The sequence below is a fragment of the Salvia hispanica genome, unplaced genomic scaffold (assembly GCF_023119035.1).
Source record: "Salvia hispanica cultivar TCC Black 2014 unplaced genomic scaffold, UniMelb_Shisp_WGS_1.0 HiC_scaffold_772, whole genome shotgun sequence".
Classification (NCBI taxonomy): domain Eukaryota; kingdom Viridiplantae; phylum Streptophyta; class Magnoliopsida; order Lamiales; family Lamiaceae; genus Salvia; species Salvia hispanica.
The window spans coordinates 18,664-34,913 of NW_025952546.1; the positions used below are offsets into that span (position 1 = coordinate 18,664).

General features: G+C 36.4%; 1 non-coding gene and 3 pseudogenes across 1 annotated transcript; 1 reads left to right on the forward strand and 3 right to left on the reverse strand.

The window, feature by feature from the left end:
* Window positions 1–2,504: 2,504 nt before the first annotated feature.
* On the reverse strand, window positions 2,505–3,043 carry LOC125200000 (annotated as a pseudogene).
* Window positions 3,044–5,561: 2,518 nt separating this feature from the next.
* On the reverse strand, window positions 5,562–7,851 carry LOC125200002 (annotated as a pseudogene).
* Window positions 7,852–13,294: 5,443 nt separating this feature from the next.
* On the reverse strand, window positions 13,295–13,366 carry TRNAN-GUU. Its single transcript has one exon. It is a non-coding gene; the product is annotated as a tRNA-Asn (tRNA).
* Window positions 13,367–14,497: 1,131 nt separating this feature from the next.
* On the forward strand, window positions 14,498–14,926 carry LOC125200012 (annotated as a pseudogene).
* Window positions 14,927–16,250: the final 1,324 nt, after the last annotated feature.

Below are 16,250 nucleotides of genomic sequence, written 5' to 3' on the forward strand. Positions count from 1 at the left end.
AATACAAAATCAACTAAAGAATACAGTCCAAAATAAAACTGAAAAATATGTGAAAAATTAAAAGTGAGACCAAAATAAATTTGAAAAGCCAATTTATTAAAAAAAAGGTATGTTGCGAGTAGCAAAGTGAGTGCAAATAATCAAATGTTCCGCAAATAATCATATATTTGCTAGTAGGAATGTCAATGGGAGCTAATCTGTTCGGGTTCGGCAATCCATTGGGTTGCCGGGCTATATGGGTGCGGGCTTTTCAAGTTATGAATTTTTCGGTCATAAATTTTCAACCATAATCCTAAAACATGATTTTCACGAGCATAAATAATGATAAAGTAGATAGGGAATAATGTAGACAAGACTTTTATTTACATTATACTTTATCTTACTTTATCATTTCCCCAATTTAACTATTTATAATCATTTTCACATAACATTGCAAAAAAAGTGAACGGACTCTTATTCGTGGACTGGAGGGAGAACCTTATTAATTCTCCAAAGAATTGATGATGGCTAGTTACTTCTCCACGTAACGCAATACTAGACCACAGATCTTCTCTCTGTTCCTGAACTATACTCCAATATCGTGTGGGCTGATCTCACCGAATACTAGACTTAAATAAAGAAGACGAAGAAATCCTTTTCCAATTAGAGGAAAATTTCGAACTCCTCTTCCTAGAGGGGACGAAAATTTTGGTCGTATTAATTATGATTTGTCTCCTTTATTCTCCTATTTATATTAAGTTCCTTTTGAGCCCAGCCATGGATCTATGGAAGGTTTTGGATATGGGCTCATCCAATTTACTTTTTACTAATTAAATTGAACCTACATTTTAATATAAGCTTTAATTGGAATATTACGAGCATCCACTACGTGAAGTAATATTAAACTCTCCCCATCCAAATCCAAAATTATAAGTAATCCGAGTTTCCGTTTAATTTTCATTTCCGTGCTTAAGATAAAAATGTCCATTAATTAATTAATGTTTGCTATGGACTTAATTAATTAATTTCTTATTAATTTCAAGAGTGGACTTAGCATGAACGCTTATTTATTATTCATAGAGTGATCAAATCCAACTAGCTAGGTTCAAATAAACCTTGTTTGCGCTCCTCTTGAGGACATTATCAAACGAGACTCACCTCGCGCATGATTCAATATAATAACAATCCTAGCACCGCTAGATATTAATAACCACTACCCAATATATCGATTATTGTCAAAACCCGCACCATTTGATAAGTCAAAGTAATGCATAATCAATATCGTATGCTCAATGCTAACCTACATTGATTAAGAAACAAATATTTATCAAGACCTCGTCTTTCAGGTAGATAGCACAAAGATAAGTCTGCGTTAGATCTTCAATGCTTTACCACACCAATATCATCTTATTTCAGAAGGCTTAGAAATATGCGGGATCGACATTGCAACCTTTCACGATGGATAGTCTAATTCCATCTAAGTCATGAAATTCTTCTTTTTCTTTGTTTAGGACTGACGTGTTACATTAAAGTGGACGCCGCCACAACCGGTCTACTAAAACAAAGACTTAGACTTTGTTAAGTTAACTTATACATTTAAACATGCAATTAACATCCATTAAATGTAAAACATAACAACATTATGACAAAAATAATGGTTTATTCCTTGGAAAATAAAATAAGAGTTTACGATTTAATCACTCAAACGGATTCTAGTATACAAACTCTAAGATGGGACGATGAAATAATGACCGGGTGGAACTTGAAAGTTGATAGTATGAGATCGAGTGAAAAAGCGTAAAATGAAGGTTGAAGAAGTCTAATGATTGTGCCATATGAAAGTAAAAAATACAAAAATCCCTAAAACCTACTCCCTCCGTCTCGCTAAGATGACACGTTTTTTTAGTTATTCCCAATTAGATGCACATTTCTTTTTGGTAACTCTCTCTCCAATTAATACACTCAACCCTCTTTTCTCATTCCTATTAAAATATACATCTTTTTTTATCTCTCTACTTTAATACTTACACTCACTTTCTCTCTATCCAATTAAACACTTTAACCAATAACTCCTAAAACCCGTGTCGGCTAAGCAATGTGTCATCTTAGCTGGGACCAGGGGAGTATTATCTTTTAATTAAGTGCCAACCCGTCGGGCCAACCGTACCGTTGCGGCCAACCCGTTAACCCACCAATCCATTCACAACCGCTTAGCCCGCTTTGTATTAGGGTTACAAAATTACAACCCTAACCCACTAATTTTATTGGACTATTCGCCAATCCAGAGTTTTGTGTTTAATTGACATCGCTCATTTCGAAGCCGCTTGCATAAAATTAATTTGTTCTCAATAATTCTCGCAAATGAATTTTGACCAACTATTTTACATTTTGCTCGCTATTGTGCTTGCAAATATACGTTTTTTAGTCAATTTCAGTGTCACACTAATTCTCAATCACATACAATTGTAGTATAAAACTTCACTCAAAAAAAAAGGAAAAAAGAGGCCAAACAATTTTACACCATATTGAAACATAAATCAGTCGATTGATTTACATTAGATACAATGAAATATACATCAGACAATCGATTTTCCAAAAGAGCAATCAAGCTTTGCAGCAGACAAAGCGGAGAGTCCTTTGGGAGCAACGGAATTCTCTCCAATTTCAACAGCATACTTAGTTGCACGCTTCTTCTTCTTGGTGAGATCTTTAGACACCCTCACCACCAACACACCGTCGCTCATCGAAGCTTTTATCTCATCCACATTAGCATTTTCAGGCATCCTAAATTCTGGCAAAAGCTCCTGTAGTCGAGACGCTCTCTACAGTGCCATTTACACTGTTTGTCTAGATCATCTCCACCAACAGCAGCTGCAGCGCTGATATGCAGCACTCTGTCGTCGTGAACTTGGAGCTTTACATCCTCCTTGGTGAGGCCGGGAAGATCGAACTTGAAGATGTGAGCTTCAGGGTCTCCTTCCAGTCCATAGGCGGACCGAGATCATGTGATCGCAGCAGGAACCCGGACATGTTTTTTGTTTTACTTCTAAGCGTATTTTGTTTCTGTTTGTCGCAGGAATTAATTCTGCCACCTGTTTCATTAACACTTTATAGGAGTAGGTCGTTTTGGAAATGGAGCACGTTCTCGAAGGCGCATGATTCTTTTCGAAACACTCAGAATGTTGGAGATGTTTCGGCTCAATACTAGAATATGCTATCCCAGTAGAAAATTCTGATGGGCTAAGCCCGTGCTTCATTTATTTATGTTGGCTCGTAAAAGAATTAATGGAAACCCAATTAATAAATCGAATTCTAAGCATAATTGTAACTTCAAAAGGTCATATACTCACCAACCTCCAAATAGTGTTGTCAATTTGTCATATTGTGTATGGGCAGTTGGCTTTGAAGTCTATAACTTTGAACAATGGGCCTTGAATAAGGATATTAAGAACATTCACTATTCGGATATTGGCTATATGTGAATCACATATATACATAATCAAAACTCCAATTTCCTAGTTGTTCACCTCATTTCCGCTCATTTTTCTATCTTCTCTCGTGATTCTTTTTTCCCTACCCTCTCTTTTTGTCTATCTTGTTCTTTGTACCTTCATCTTCGTCCTAATGCATCCTTATCGGTATGCCAAGCCGTCCCTCTCCGCAACCTTTCTTCATCGAACAACCTATATATCATTGCCCCACCCTGCTTCTCTTGCTCGTTTATTTCTTCTATGCTTTGCCCCATCGCCAATGGCGCTTCTAGTGTGTGTACACATAAAATATGTGTGCGCGTTGTATATAATTACGTGTGTATGCGTACCAATTAATGGGTATTAATTAGGAGTACTAAAATTTGAAATGCGCTAACCCTAAAAATCGGTTATTAACGGGTTTATAGGGTATACACGCACACCTATGCTTAAAATATCCGACCCCACCCCGTTTCCCACCGTGGTCGGTCGGTAGTGGGTACTACCAATACGCGATAGGTATCGAGCCGGGATGAGAATTACCTATTACTCGCTATCCGTTTTGCCACCTTTACTTAAGAGATGTTTACTTTCAGGTTGAATTTACTTTATAATTTTAAGATGAATAATTGAAGGATAAGATGATTATAAAAATTTTAATTTAATTAATATTCCACATGTTATGATTTAAAGATTCATTTTATTATTATTGGGTCATCTATGATTTTAAAATTCATTTTTTTTTTCCTGTTTTTAGTATGTAGACTCTTTGTTTCGCTAACTTTACCACTCACAACTATTATAAAATGATTACTAAAAATAATATTTATATTCCACTCACTTTTCCATTTATTTTTCTTACAAAGTTAAGTTTTTTCTTAAAATTCATATGAAGTCCAAATGACTCTTTAAATGTGAATGGAGGGAGTACATTATTAGTCATAAATGTAAATGAACATAAATAGTCGTTGGACTCTCATCAAATAAAAATAATCAAATTCAATCCTTATGCATAAGCTAATTGTTAAAATATTTCCACTCTAAATTACTAGATCAAGAACTGGAGTTATAATACATGAATGTGATTTAAGAATTAAATTAAATAATACTAGTATTATTATTAATTTGAATTCATCGGTGTGGATGCGATCAATAGTCGATGTCTATTATTCCCCACTAAGTTGTATTCTAAGTCCTTCTCTGGCTCTTTCATTAAGTCACATGGAGTATATAATACTCCGTTATTAGTCCATTGTCGATCCGTTTCTAGCATAACCGACATGAAGATTAGAGAGAATGAAATCACAATAAGTGCTTAACAGATATATAAACAATTATTTGCGATGACAAGAAAACAAAGATTTATACCCTTATAAATATAAATATTAACATATTTATTTGATCATTTGGCACAAAGTAAACGTCAAAATTTGCACCGATATTAAAATCGACGTATTAGGTAGCAATCTGGTAGCGCAAAATGTGGCGCAATTTTAGAACACTGGAACTTGATCATTTATCCAATCATCATATCCTAATTGATTAATTCATCACATCATCATTATTAATAACAGTTTGAATTTGAGGCCCATCACTCCATCACCTATTTTTGTAAGAGAGATCCATAAATTATTAGTGAAAGGGAGGAAGCACTATACCCCACTCTTGTACATGCTGAGAATTTTCCAGTTACATTATATGGCACACAACTGATATTTCAAAAGATTTCTTTATGTATATTGTGGCTGAGAAATGAGAATAATAACATGCTCGTGTTATGGCAATGCTTCATAACGACATATCAAACTTTGCTTTGTTTCCAATAATAGATGCAACATTCTTTCTTGTCCTAAATATTACCAATACCCATTTTCTTGTGTCGGCATTAATCTTAATTTCAACTAGTTAGTTAACAAAAATTCAGTGGTCTAGACATATTGTTACGTGCATGCGGTGTGTCCAATCAATCACAGGCAGAACAATACTAATCGTGGACGGCGTTAGGACCTAACTCGATCCATCATGGCGCCTCTCCTGCAGCTGTGGGACTCTCTTATGAAGAAACCTAATCCTAATTCTGGTCACTTATTTGAGCCAAAAAAAGCTAATAAATAAACATTAGAGGAAGTCCTCAAACAATCATGGTTTCCTTCAATCTATGTATACAAATTTGAATGAGAAAGGGAATGGATTGCGACTTTTACAATGCAGAATGACTGCTTTATCAACACGAACACGAATGAGGCCAAATTAAGTCTCTACTAAACACATGAGGAGGTACCAAAACCCAATCTACTCTTGCCAATATCAAACTCCCAGAAATGATTCTGCTGCAAAATATTCCCAACAACGGAGGCCCCGGCCACGCCGCGGCCGCAAATCCAAGGCACTTCACCCCGGGAGCAGCATCGATCACGTAGCTCTTCACCGGCGGCTCGAACCTCGCCCCATCCACGAAATGCAGCACCAGCCTTGGCACCATGGCCGCATCAAACCCGGTCGAGTTGAAGCAGTACTCAAGCGGCCCGATATCCAAATCGAGCCGCTTGAAGCCCTGCAGCGACTCCCGCAGAGCAGCCATCACGGGCTGATAAGCCGGCTGCGTCAGCACCGTGAGGCTCGTGCCCGAGTCCACGATCGCCCCACCAACACCGCTCAAGTCCCACACCTCGTCCGGGATATCGAGCATGATATCCCCGACAGAGATGCCTTTCACGTTGACCGCGTAGAACGGATTGATCACGCCCAGCACGAGCTCCGTGTACCGCATTCTCACCACGGAGATGTTCACATCCTTGTGGGACCCGAATATGAGATAGCTCGACACATTCTTGGGGCTCAAGTGATCCACCAGGCAGTACGAGAACTTACCCCCGAATTTCGCCGCGGCCTTCACGGCCAGCGAGTAGTTGCTGTATCCCAATCCCATCACGCCGTCCGCGGCCACAAAGCTCTGGCCCGAGGCGGACTCGCTTGCAGCCAACGAGGATCGTCAGGCAGCCTGGCCTTCCTCCCGTTGGCCAGGCTGAACGTGACGGTCTCGTTGGCGAATACGCCCAGCGTGGCTGACCCATCCGAGTACCTAATCATGTGAAATAAAAATCAGACTAGTTCAAGTGCAATTAAACAGTAGAGGCATGTGGTAAACCGCCATTATTGCGATGTTGGATTTAGGTAAGAGCTGTAATGACTACACCGGCAAGAATTTGCAGGGTTGCTCACACAAAATTGTACTACTACTAGTCAGCATTTATAGCGATGAATATTTAATTATGAAGGTCCACATTTTTCTGTGCCGCATACCTCTTAATATGGGGAGATTATTCAGCTAGCCACATTTGCTTTGTAATTTAGCGAGCAAGAATAAATGAATGTTCTGATTCCATGTGTGATGAAAAAATAAATCAGTATTTATTTTGGTTAACCACGTGGTGTGGTGGTGTCAGAAAGAGAAGTGACCTAACAAACATTAGATGGATGGACAGACATTGCTGAATCTGAGAGAAAATCTAAGATAGGGTGCTACTTGCTGTCAATTCAATTAAAAAGAAAAATAAAAGCATCATTATCATAATATCCATGTCACCTAATTAATTAACTCAATCCCAACACTTAATTAGCTAATCATAAGTTAATAATTAATCAGATAGTAAAAACAATGGTCCTTCTACTTTCGCAGTCACATGTGTGCATCCGTGATGAATCAGAGTTTGCACATACATTACTCAGTATGGGAAGAAAATCAAATAAATTAAAAAAACAAACAACTACCTGTAATCATATGAGCATGGGTCGAGGGGAGAAGGGCAGCGAGAGAGAGAGAAGAGATTGGCAAGATCAGTCTTGCAGATTGTGGAAGAGCAGGGGACGGTCCTGAAGGAGGAGGAGCGATCCGCGCGGAAGACGCGGCGGCGGTGGGTGGGCCCACATGATCTGGCGCCGCGGCACTTGTATCTGCAGTTGCTCCAAGTCAGGTCGCTCCCCGTGTCGGCGATCAGCACCACCTTCTGCGCCGGCGATCCCACTCTCATCTTCACCAGGTACTGCCCCGCGCCGTAGTCGGCGCCGGAATTAATCGGAAGCTCGCCGGAAGAATGCTCCGCTCGGCTCCCATTGTTGCAAGCCGGCTCGTACCAATTCTCCCGGGCCTGCCGCCTCCCCGCCCTGTTTTACCCCTCACCTTCCTCGATATCGCGCGCACGCGAATCGCGTCGCTGTGCGCTATCTCCCGCAGGCGCTCCAGGGGGCCGGGGTGCAGATCGTGGCGGTGAATGAGCTCGTATTTCACCCCTTGGTGGGCATTGAGAGAATCAGCAATGAGGAAGAAGAAGATGAAAAGCAGAGAGTGTAGGATAGACATGACTATATTAAGTGTGCAAGTAGAAAATGTGATGATATTTGTTTGGGGGCGGGGGGGTATCGAAACGACAGAGATATATACGCATAGAAATGAAGCGAGGTGGGGCGAGCAATCATAGCGCTCTTAGAGATGGGTGTCACTCCAATTTACGCTGCTATTTTATTTTAATATTCTTAACTGGATTTATATTTGATGGTGTTTTTTCTATCGCTCTGGCATACATGCATATTTATCACTTTTATTTAAGGCCATTATTTATTGTGGGCTGTCTTCGAGCATGGTTGATTTTATCACACACTGCGTCCTTGTCCTTGTCTTGGCTCTGCCTATCTGCCTATCATGTAAATTAGGCCAAATGGTTTTTAAAAATTTGTGATATTTATGCGATTTTTCGCAAAACTTATGAACTTTGACTATCGACCCTATTTCCGCGATTTAAATTTCTGATGAAAATGATCCAACATGCTAGTCCGTATAGGAGATGTCAAAAATAAAGTTGAATTGATAAGTCAATTTATCAAAACAGCATCTTGGATTATCCCAAATCGAAACTAGCGTAACAAGTTGAATTATGAGATCACAATTAAGAAATCTAGCGTGACAAAATTAAATGAAGTACGTCATTTTAAATATTAAAACTAAAGAAATTATTTACTTTCTCATCGCTTCTACTATTTCATCGAAGCAATTGCATGCTTCAGTTTCACTATAAGCATTTTAGAGTTATCAACTCAATTTCGATTGCATATATTCAAATATTCCTAAATCATGAGAAATTTACTACATGATCAAAGCTCGTAATTCTTGCAATGAAGTTTTAAATTCATGAAAAATATTTAATTTTGTCCAAAGCTCGTGATCAAGAGATCATTTGCCATCTAAAATATTATCTCCCTTCATATTTTCGTAAAACCTCATCTAACAATAGAATAATTATCGCGTTTCTCTTAAATGTATTTCTGAGCTCATATACTACACACGTGTGTTGATCTAACACAAATGGCGTTCTATAATATAGTTGATTGATGTTGAAATAATAAATTAGTAGTAGTACTGTATGTTACATTCAATATCATTTAATCTAGTATCTGTATATAATGATGATAGAGATATTTAAGGTGTTAATTTTTGTAGTATAATAAAATATGCCCGCAAAAAAGTACTTCATCAGGACAATATCATGTACTAGTACTACTTTAAAGTAGGATATATAAATCTTGATTATTTATTTAAATATAAAATAATCAAGAACTTTATCACTCGCTTTATATATAAGGGGAAAACGACGTTCAACAGTATTGGACGATCTCTATAAGTTATAACAATCAACTTTTATCGCTTCAAAAAAAAAAAAAAACAATCTTTAAAGCAGTGGCCTTTTATGCAGCAAGGTATAAAGCATAATTAGTATATCATCATCTCGTAATTAATTCAGTTTCCTTAAATGCTAAACTATATCCTAAACAGTGACTCATCATTAAATGCAGCAATATAGTTTTAATTCTATAACTGTAGGCTACTTGATTTTGAGTCTTTTGACTAAGTAAAAAAACAAACAATCATGGTAGAATTAACCGTGTTTAATAACAGTGCAAACGGTTGAAAACTTGTGGAAACTGAATTAGATACTTTTAATTAACATGGACTTACCAGCTGGCCGACTGATTTAGCTAAAATATAATCAGCTTCCTTCACAGCTCAACACGAAATCTATAATTTATACTCTTAATCGAATAAATTATGAAATTTATTCCCATTCTCAATTAATTAAACTCTAAGAAGCTCCAAAGAATAGCGAATAAGCTAATAAAAATATTGAAAATTACTACGCGTGGCAGTCGGTGGAAGTTGAATTTATTGGTTTTTAGTTGATATTAGGATTTTTATTTCTTACAATGACCTAATATCACACGTAATGAAATAGATCTTATTCGATAATAAGATAATGAAATGGTGATTTAGTGATGAATATACAAGTGGGATTATATTAATAAGGAAAATATATATGGTATATATAAAGTAATTAAAAGGTCAAAGACATTTGGTTAAAAATGAAGCTGGCAAGGTGCAGAGGTCGGATATAACATGTGCAAATCTCACTCATCGCCTAGCTGTCTTTTGTATTTCACATTTTCACCTAATTAATTACATGTATTTATTGACCAAACCAACCAATATTCCATTTACTCATATTTCCCCGTTAGATATGCGGATTAGGTGTGTACATACTCGTTAAATTGAACGTGTGATTTTTGTAAATACAAAAAACTCGATTTTCTTATGTCTCACTTTATATACACCATAAATTCGAATTATATTCCACCGTAATAAAGCACAATCAAACGTGGCAATTCATCATTTATCAAATAGTAATAAACAGCAGTATTAGTTCCGCTTTTTTAAAGTAATGTGTTTTTTGGCTTCTACTTGTTTTATTATGGGTTGTTCAGGGATGATATTCATAAAAATGTACTTACTACGTATATAGTTTGCCCGGATTATGATTCTTGATTGAGTTTTGCATGGATTTTAAGAAAAATATAAATGAAAATGGGTGAAAAAAGATGCGAGTCTCATTATGTATTAATTTTGTAATAAAAATGTGACTAAAATAAATTAGTATAATGTGGATCATAATTACTCCTTCGTCCCACTCAAGATGCATTTTTGAGTGGCACGAAATTTTAAGGTGTTGTTTGGTGGAATAAAGTAGAGAGAAAAAAATATAGTTGAATATTTTAATGAGGAGAGAGGAGAAAGGATGTTATTTTTAAAATTGGAAAATGCCAGTTTCATTTGGGACGACAAAAAAGGAAAGATATTCAAAACTTGGATGAAACATAGGGAGCACTATTTATGGTCAAAATAAACTATAACTTTTAATTAAGGACTAACCAAGATAGTAAACTGGAATCCTAATCATGTATGGAGGAAGTATTACAAGATTACGATCATGTGCTTTTATATGTCCTAAATAATGTTCCTTTTTTCAATTAAGCTCTACTTTCGTATTGGACTTTTGCAAGTGATTGCATCAAAATCAGGTCCATGCATTTGTTTAAACATATTCATATCTATGCCGATGGAAATATCGATTTTAGTTCCCAAATTTATATACTTGCGTCCATCCATCCATGTGTAAGTTTTCATATTTTTTGCAGTGTGTGTCTTTGATAAACATAGATACTGTAGGGTCCTCTTATTTTGTTTAATATAATTGATAATTTACAATAGATTATATATAGTACTAGTACAAGTTAGTATCATGTGATTGTCCCTTGAACAATGGGACTCTTTTTTATTTCCACCATCACTTTCTCTTAACTAAAAAAAGAAGATTATATTGAACTCGAGTTTTTTACTGCAATACTTATAATATCCTTTATAATGACATTATAACAGAGAAAAGTGATAATGGAAATCAAATGTATGTGGATGCGGTGGTGAAGTAGGTGGTGAGTAATTGTTGGGGCTGAGCAGTTTGACCCCTTATTCTGCGCCATGTTACAACTGAGATTCCTCCATTTCAAGAATGCCATAATTTTGGCTTTTCTATAACTTTGGTTTGCACTGCCTCATTGCACAAGCTAACTCTTCATGCATTCATCATCTCCTCTACATATAGGTCCAAATAATTTTAGGACATTGATAGTACAACTACTATATTCAATTATGCTATGCATATACTATATCTTAATTATCATTTCCAATTCTACTTTTGCCATTGCTGTCTTACTCTATTTTGGCTTTGTTTTTTTCACCTTTCTGGTTTTAGACGAATGGACTTTTACTACATATACCAACACCTAACTATACTGCTGTGTCACAATACTTGTGGCTGTAGCACTCTCACAATTACCTATTCTAAGTATATCAGTATATCACCAATGTCTCTTAAGCCTAAGTCTTTCACATCTTGTTTTTCAAATGTGATTTATTATTACACATCAAGTATTTACCGCTTTATAGTATTGCATTGTTCAATCAATATAGACATATACTCCCCCGTCCCAGATATTAGGAACACTTTGGACCGGGTTTAAAATTTAATGGAAAGTGAGTTAAAAAAGTAGGTGGGATGGGGGCCCTACTTTTAAAGTATTAGTTTTATAATAAAGGGGTATTGGCTTGTAATACCCGAACTTTCAAAAGTTGGGCTTTTCCACGAATTTAAAATTGGCAAATAATATCACGACTTTCCTCGGTTTTTTTTCCACCAATGAAAAATTCCCACAATAATATTATGATATGAATTTGTTTTAATTTCCGACAACAATTTTGAGACTTCAAGTTTTTTAATCTTTGAAAATAGTTTTTCTTGAAGCACACCCTACAAAATTGTTCTTTAATCTATTAAAATAACATGAATTTTTTCATTCGTGGGAAAAACAAACCGGGTAAAGTTCGATATTATTTTGCTAAATTTAAAGTTAGTGGGAAAACCCATTTTGAAAGTTTCGTGATATTACACCATATCCTCATAATAAAATGTCGTAGGAATGAGTTAATAATATGAGGTTCATTAAAAAATGGTAAAAATGAAATGAGCAAAATTTTGTGGGATGATGAAATAAATCTGGGTAATTATGCCGACGGAGAAGCGTTTATTAATCGAATATGTTTCTCTATCTAAAAGAAATAAATACTTATTTTAATACAGTTCTTGCCATAAATAGTGAAACTAACCCAGATCAGAATTGACCAGGCCCAATTTTAATTAGACTAATGGATGCTTATAAAATCTAAAAAAATAAAGCAATCTTGTGTTTAGCCCAATTGTTGTAGCCCAATTATATGGATCAATTATCAATACACATATTTCACGAACGAATACACTGTAATGACTCTAGACATCTGAAACTTATCATATGGATGCAAAATATTTAAAACATTTATCAAATTCCAATATTACATACTCCGTATTATTTTTAAATTTATATATAAATTACTAAATTATTGATTTATAGTAGTAATTAATTTTTCTGATTTTACAATCTATTAAGAATCTAACACTGACATAGCTTATAGGAGTAGATTAACTTAATTATATTGTACTCTTGAATGTCAACCAAAATGAGGTCACGTTATTGACACTAAAATGACATCATATAGGACTAACAAATATTACAAGTGGTTGATTCAATCACGAAGGCAAAAATAAAGAGATTGCAGATTTAAACAATTCATAACCAAATATTAAAAATAAATAATTACCAGCAATTGAATTAAATTTGCAGAATTTTTAAAAAATCCATCAACTAAAAATTGAAAAATAAAATCAATAAACAAAAACTTAATTAAAATAGCAACCTAAGAACTAAAATATGAATAAAATTTCAAACTGAAAAATAATCCATCAACCAAATGTCGGACAATAAATTCGATCAACAAGCTGGATGAATTGAAAATTGCAAATTTAAAATAATCTCATAACCAGAAATCGGAAAAACAGAACAAGGATTAAAATCGAAAATAATAAAAGAATCGCTAGAAGGAGGTTGAACCTCCGACCTTGTGGTTAACAGCCACACGCTCTAACCAACTGAGCTATTCCAGCTTATGCTTAATTTCGTAATACTCAATAATTTATTAGAAATTAGTATAGCCTTTGTTCCGGTTCCGAATAATATTGATTAATTATTTGTCCGTGGCTAAAGGTATCTATTGCAAAATATTTCCTCCAATTTGTCCCATAATTCAAGTGGCCAAGACGAAATACCATTATGTTTATATCAGTTTCAATTTTGATTTAGGGTGTCTCTACGGCGCCCTTTCCGTTCGTCTGTCGGGGATGGGTGACCCGACGGGCGCCATAGTGGCGGGAAGGGCGCCACGCCCGTCCCGAGTGCCCCTGATGGCCTCGCCCCTCCCGTCGACGGGCGAGTGGGACGGACGCTCTCGTGCGAGGTCCCGTCCCACTCGGACGTCCGACATTTTAATTTTTTTTATTTTATTTTTTAAAAAAAAACTCTATAAATAGGGCTCCTCCAATGTCATTTCATTCACACCACTTTGTGTGACAAGTTTCTCTCTCTAACCTCTTTTTCAATTATACGCAATGGCGAGTAGTCGTCGGGTGGTAGTGGCGGGCGCTAGTGATAGTGATGGCTTTAGCGATGATGAATGGATCTCGGTACAGCGCGATTGACCGCGAGATCCGGCGAGAGCGCAGAGGCGGCGGCCGTGCCTGGCCGATCCATTGCGACGGCATGTACCCGGGACCACATTCTTGCCATCGGCGTTGTATGAGGACTACTTTGCTCCAAAGCCGCGTTTTGGGATGCCTTATCTACTATGTAATTTTTTTTCCGAATGATGTATGTTTTTTTATTGAAATATTCGTATTTTCCGTTCGTATTTGTGTTGAATTTTAATTCCGTGAATTTTAATTTAATTGTGCGAAGGCTAGTGGGAGGGCGAGTGGGAAGAGTAGTGCAGTGGGAAGAGCAGTGATGTGCGTGGAATGGGAGGGCTAGTGCTGACGTGGCATGGGAAGGGCGAGTGGGAGGGCCCGGAGACACCCTAGTGTGTGGATATAGACAAACATCTAGCAGCCACGTGTAGATAGATCAGACGACACGTGCAGGAGATTTGAGTGTTGGGAGCAGATAAATATCCGCCGATGGATTGAAATGAGGAAATATATGTGTACATAGTGTAAATTAATAAGGGCATGCAAGCGTAGAAACAGAAAGAAAAGACGATGTCAGGAGCACAAGGAGCACAGCCGCCGGAATCATTCACGGCGACGACGTACGAGTCGGTGGAAGGTGGTCAGAACAAGACTCGGTTTGATCCGCGGTCCAAGGAGGACGCCGGTGGGATTCAAATCAGAAAATTCAGGATAAAGTGGAGGACGCGGCCGGCTTGGGCGGACCTGTGTTTGGAGCTGGCAAGGACGACGACGACAATAAGGATGATTTGGGCGTTACCGGCACCGCCTAGCTCTATCCCATCTACTACTAGTATCTTGCCTCTATGTTTTGTTTTCTTTTATGATAATAGCATAGCATATAAGCATAGTATTCTAGTATATTTTGGAATTAATGAGCTGCTACCTCTGTATGTAATCTTTATCTAGATCGCACTTAATAATAATTTACACATCTACTATATATACAGATATGTGTCTGAACTCTGATACACTCATACAGTACCAAAAAACAATCATGATATATCTCACTCGATACATCCCCCTTTTTTAAAATTAGCTACTTCTTCTACTCAATGTTTTTGTCTGGCAACCTATTTAGTTCTTTTCGTTTGCGGCGTACTCTATTCATTAAAAAAGAAAACTTTCTTTGAAAGTTGTCGTATTAAAAATGAAAATAATATTATTTTTTTTTTTGCTCTTTTTTTTTTTTCATAATAATGAAATCTTTTTTTCGTTTAGAAAAAAAAATATATTTTATTTTTTTTAAATTTTTATTTTTCTCTTAATTTATTCTTTCTATTTTTCTCTTCTATTTATTATTATTTTTAATATTATATATATATATTTTTAATTTTCATGATGTTTTTTCACTTTTCTCTCCCTTTTTAGGACCCCGTTTCCATTTTTGGATGTTTCATTTTAAAAATTTTGATTAAAATTTTTTTAAAATATGATTAGACGTTTACAAACCCTTTTTTTACTTATATTTTATTAAAAAAAATAATATATATAAAAGGGACTCACATTTCATATCTTTTTCCCCGATTTTCCTTTTATTTTTTTTAAAAATTGGTCAAACTCAAATAAACTCCTAAAATGGGGGGGATATAAACAAAAAAATATTATATAAAATTATTTTACTTTATTTTTTTAAAAAATTCACGCGAACTTAAATAAGACCCCCAAAGTGGGGGGTATAAAAAAAAATATATAAAAATTATGCTTTCATTTATTTTTTTAGAACTCGTGTTGAATTCAAATGAGACCCCTAAAAAAGGGGGGTATAAAAGAAAAGTACTATATACAATTATGTGCCAAAAATAAATGTTTCATTTCTAATGAAATGAAGTTGAAGACCCCGAAAAAATGTGTTCTCGTGTGTTTGTAAATAATAAGTCGACTTCGACCCGGAGAATCCGCGATCAGGGCGGGAACTGGGAAAATTTAAACCTTGGTCGACCCTCTTGTTTTTCCCCCATTAAAATTATTAAACCCTTTTTGAGCCCGGGTTGGCCAAGCTGCCGGTTTTGGGTTGGACCCGGGTACGCATTGAAGCTTTTTGGGCCCATCCCCACCCAAACAGGGGTTTCCCCAGGGGGCCCTTTTTAATTTTTCAGGTTCCGTTGTTTTTATTATTCCGATTCCAATTCCCCCCCGCTTGGGGGGGCTTGGGAAATTTTCCATCGGTTGGGGGCCCCAAAAAGTTGGAGTTGATTGCCTCCCCGGCCAATTTTTCCTTCTCCCCGGGGGTAGGGGAAATTTTTCTTTTTAATTGCCTTGGGGCCTT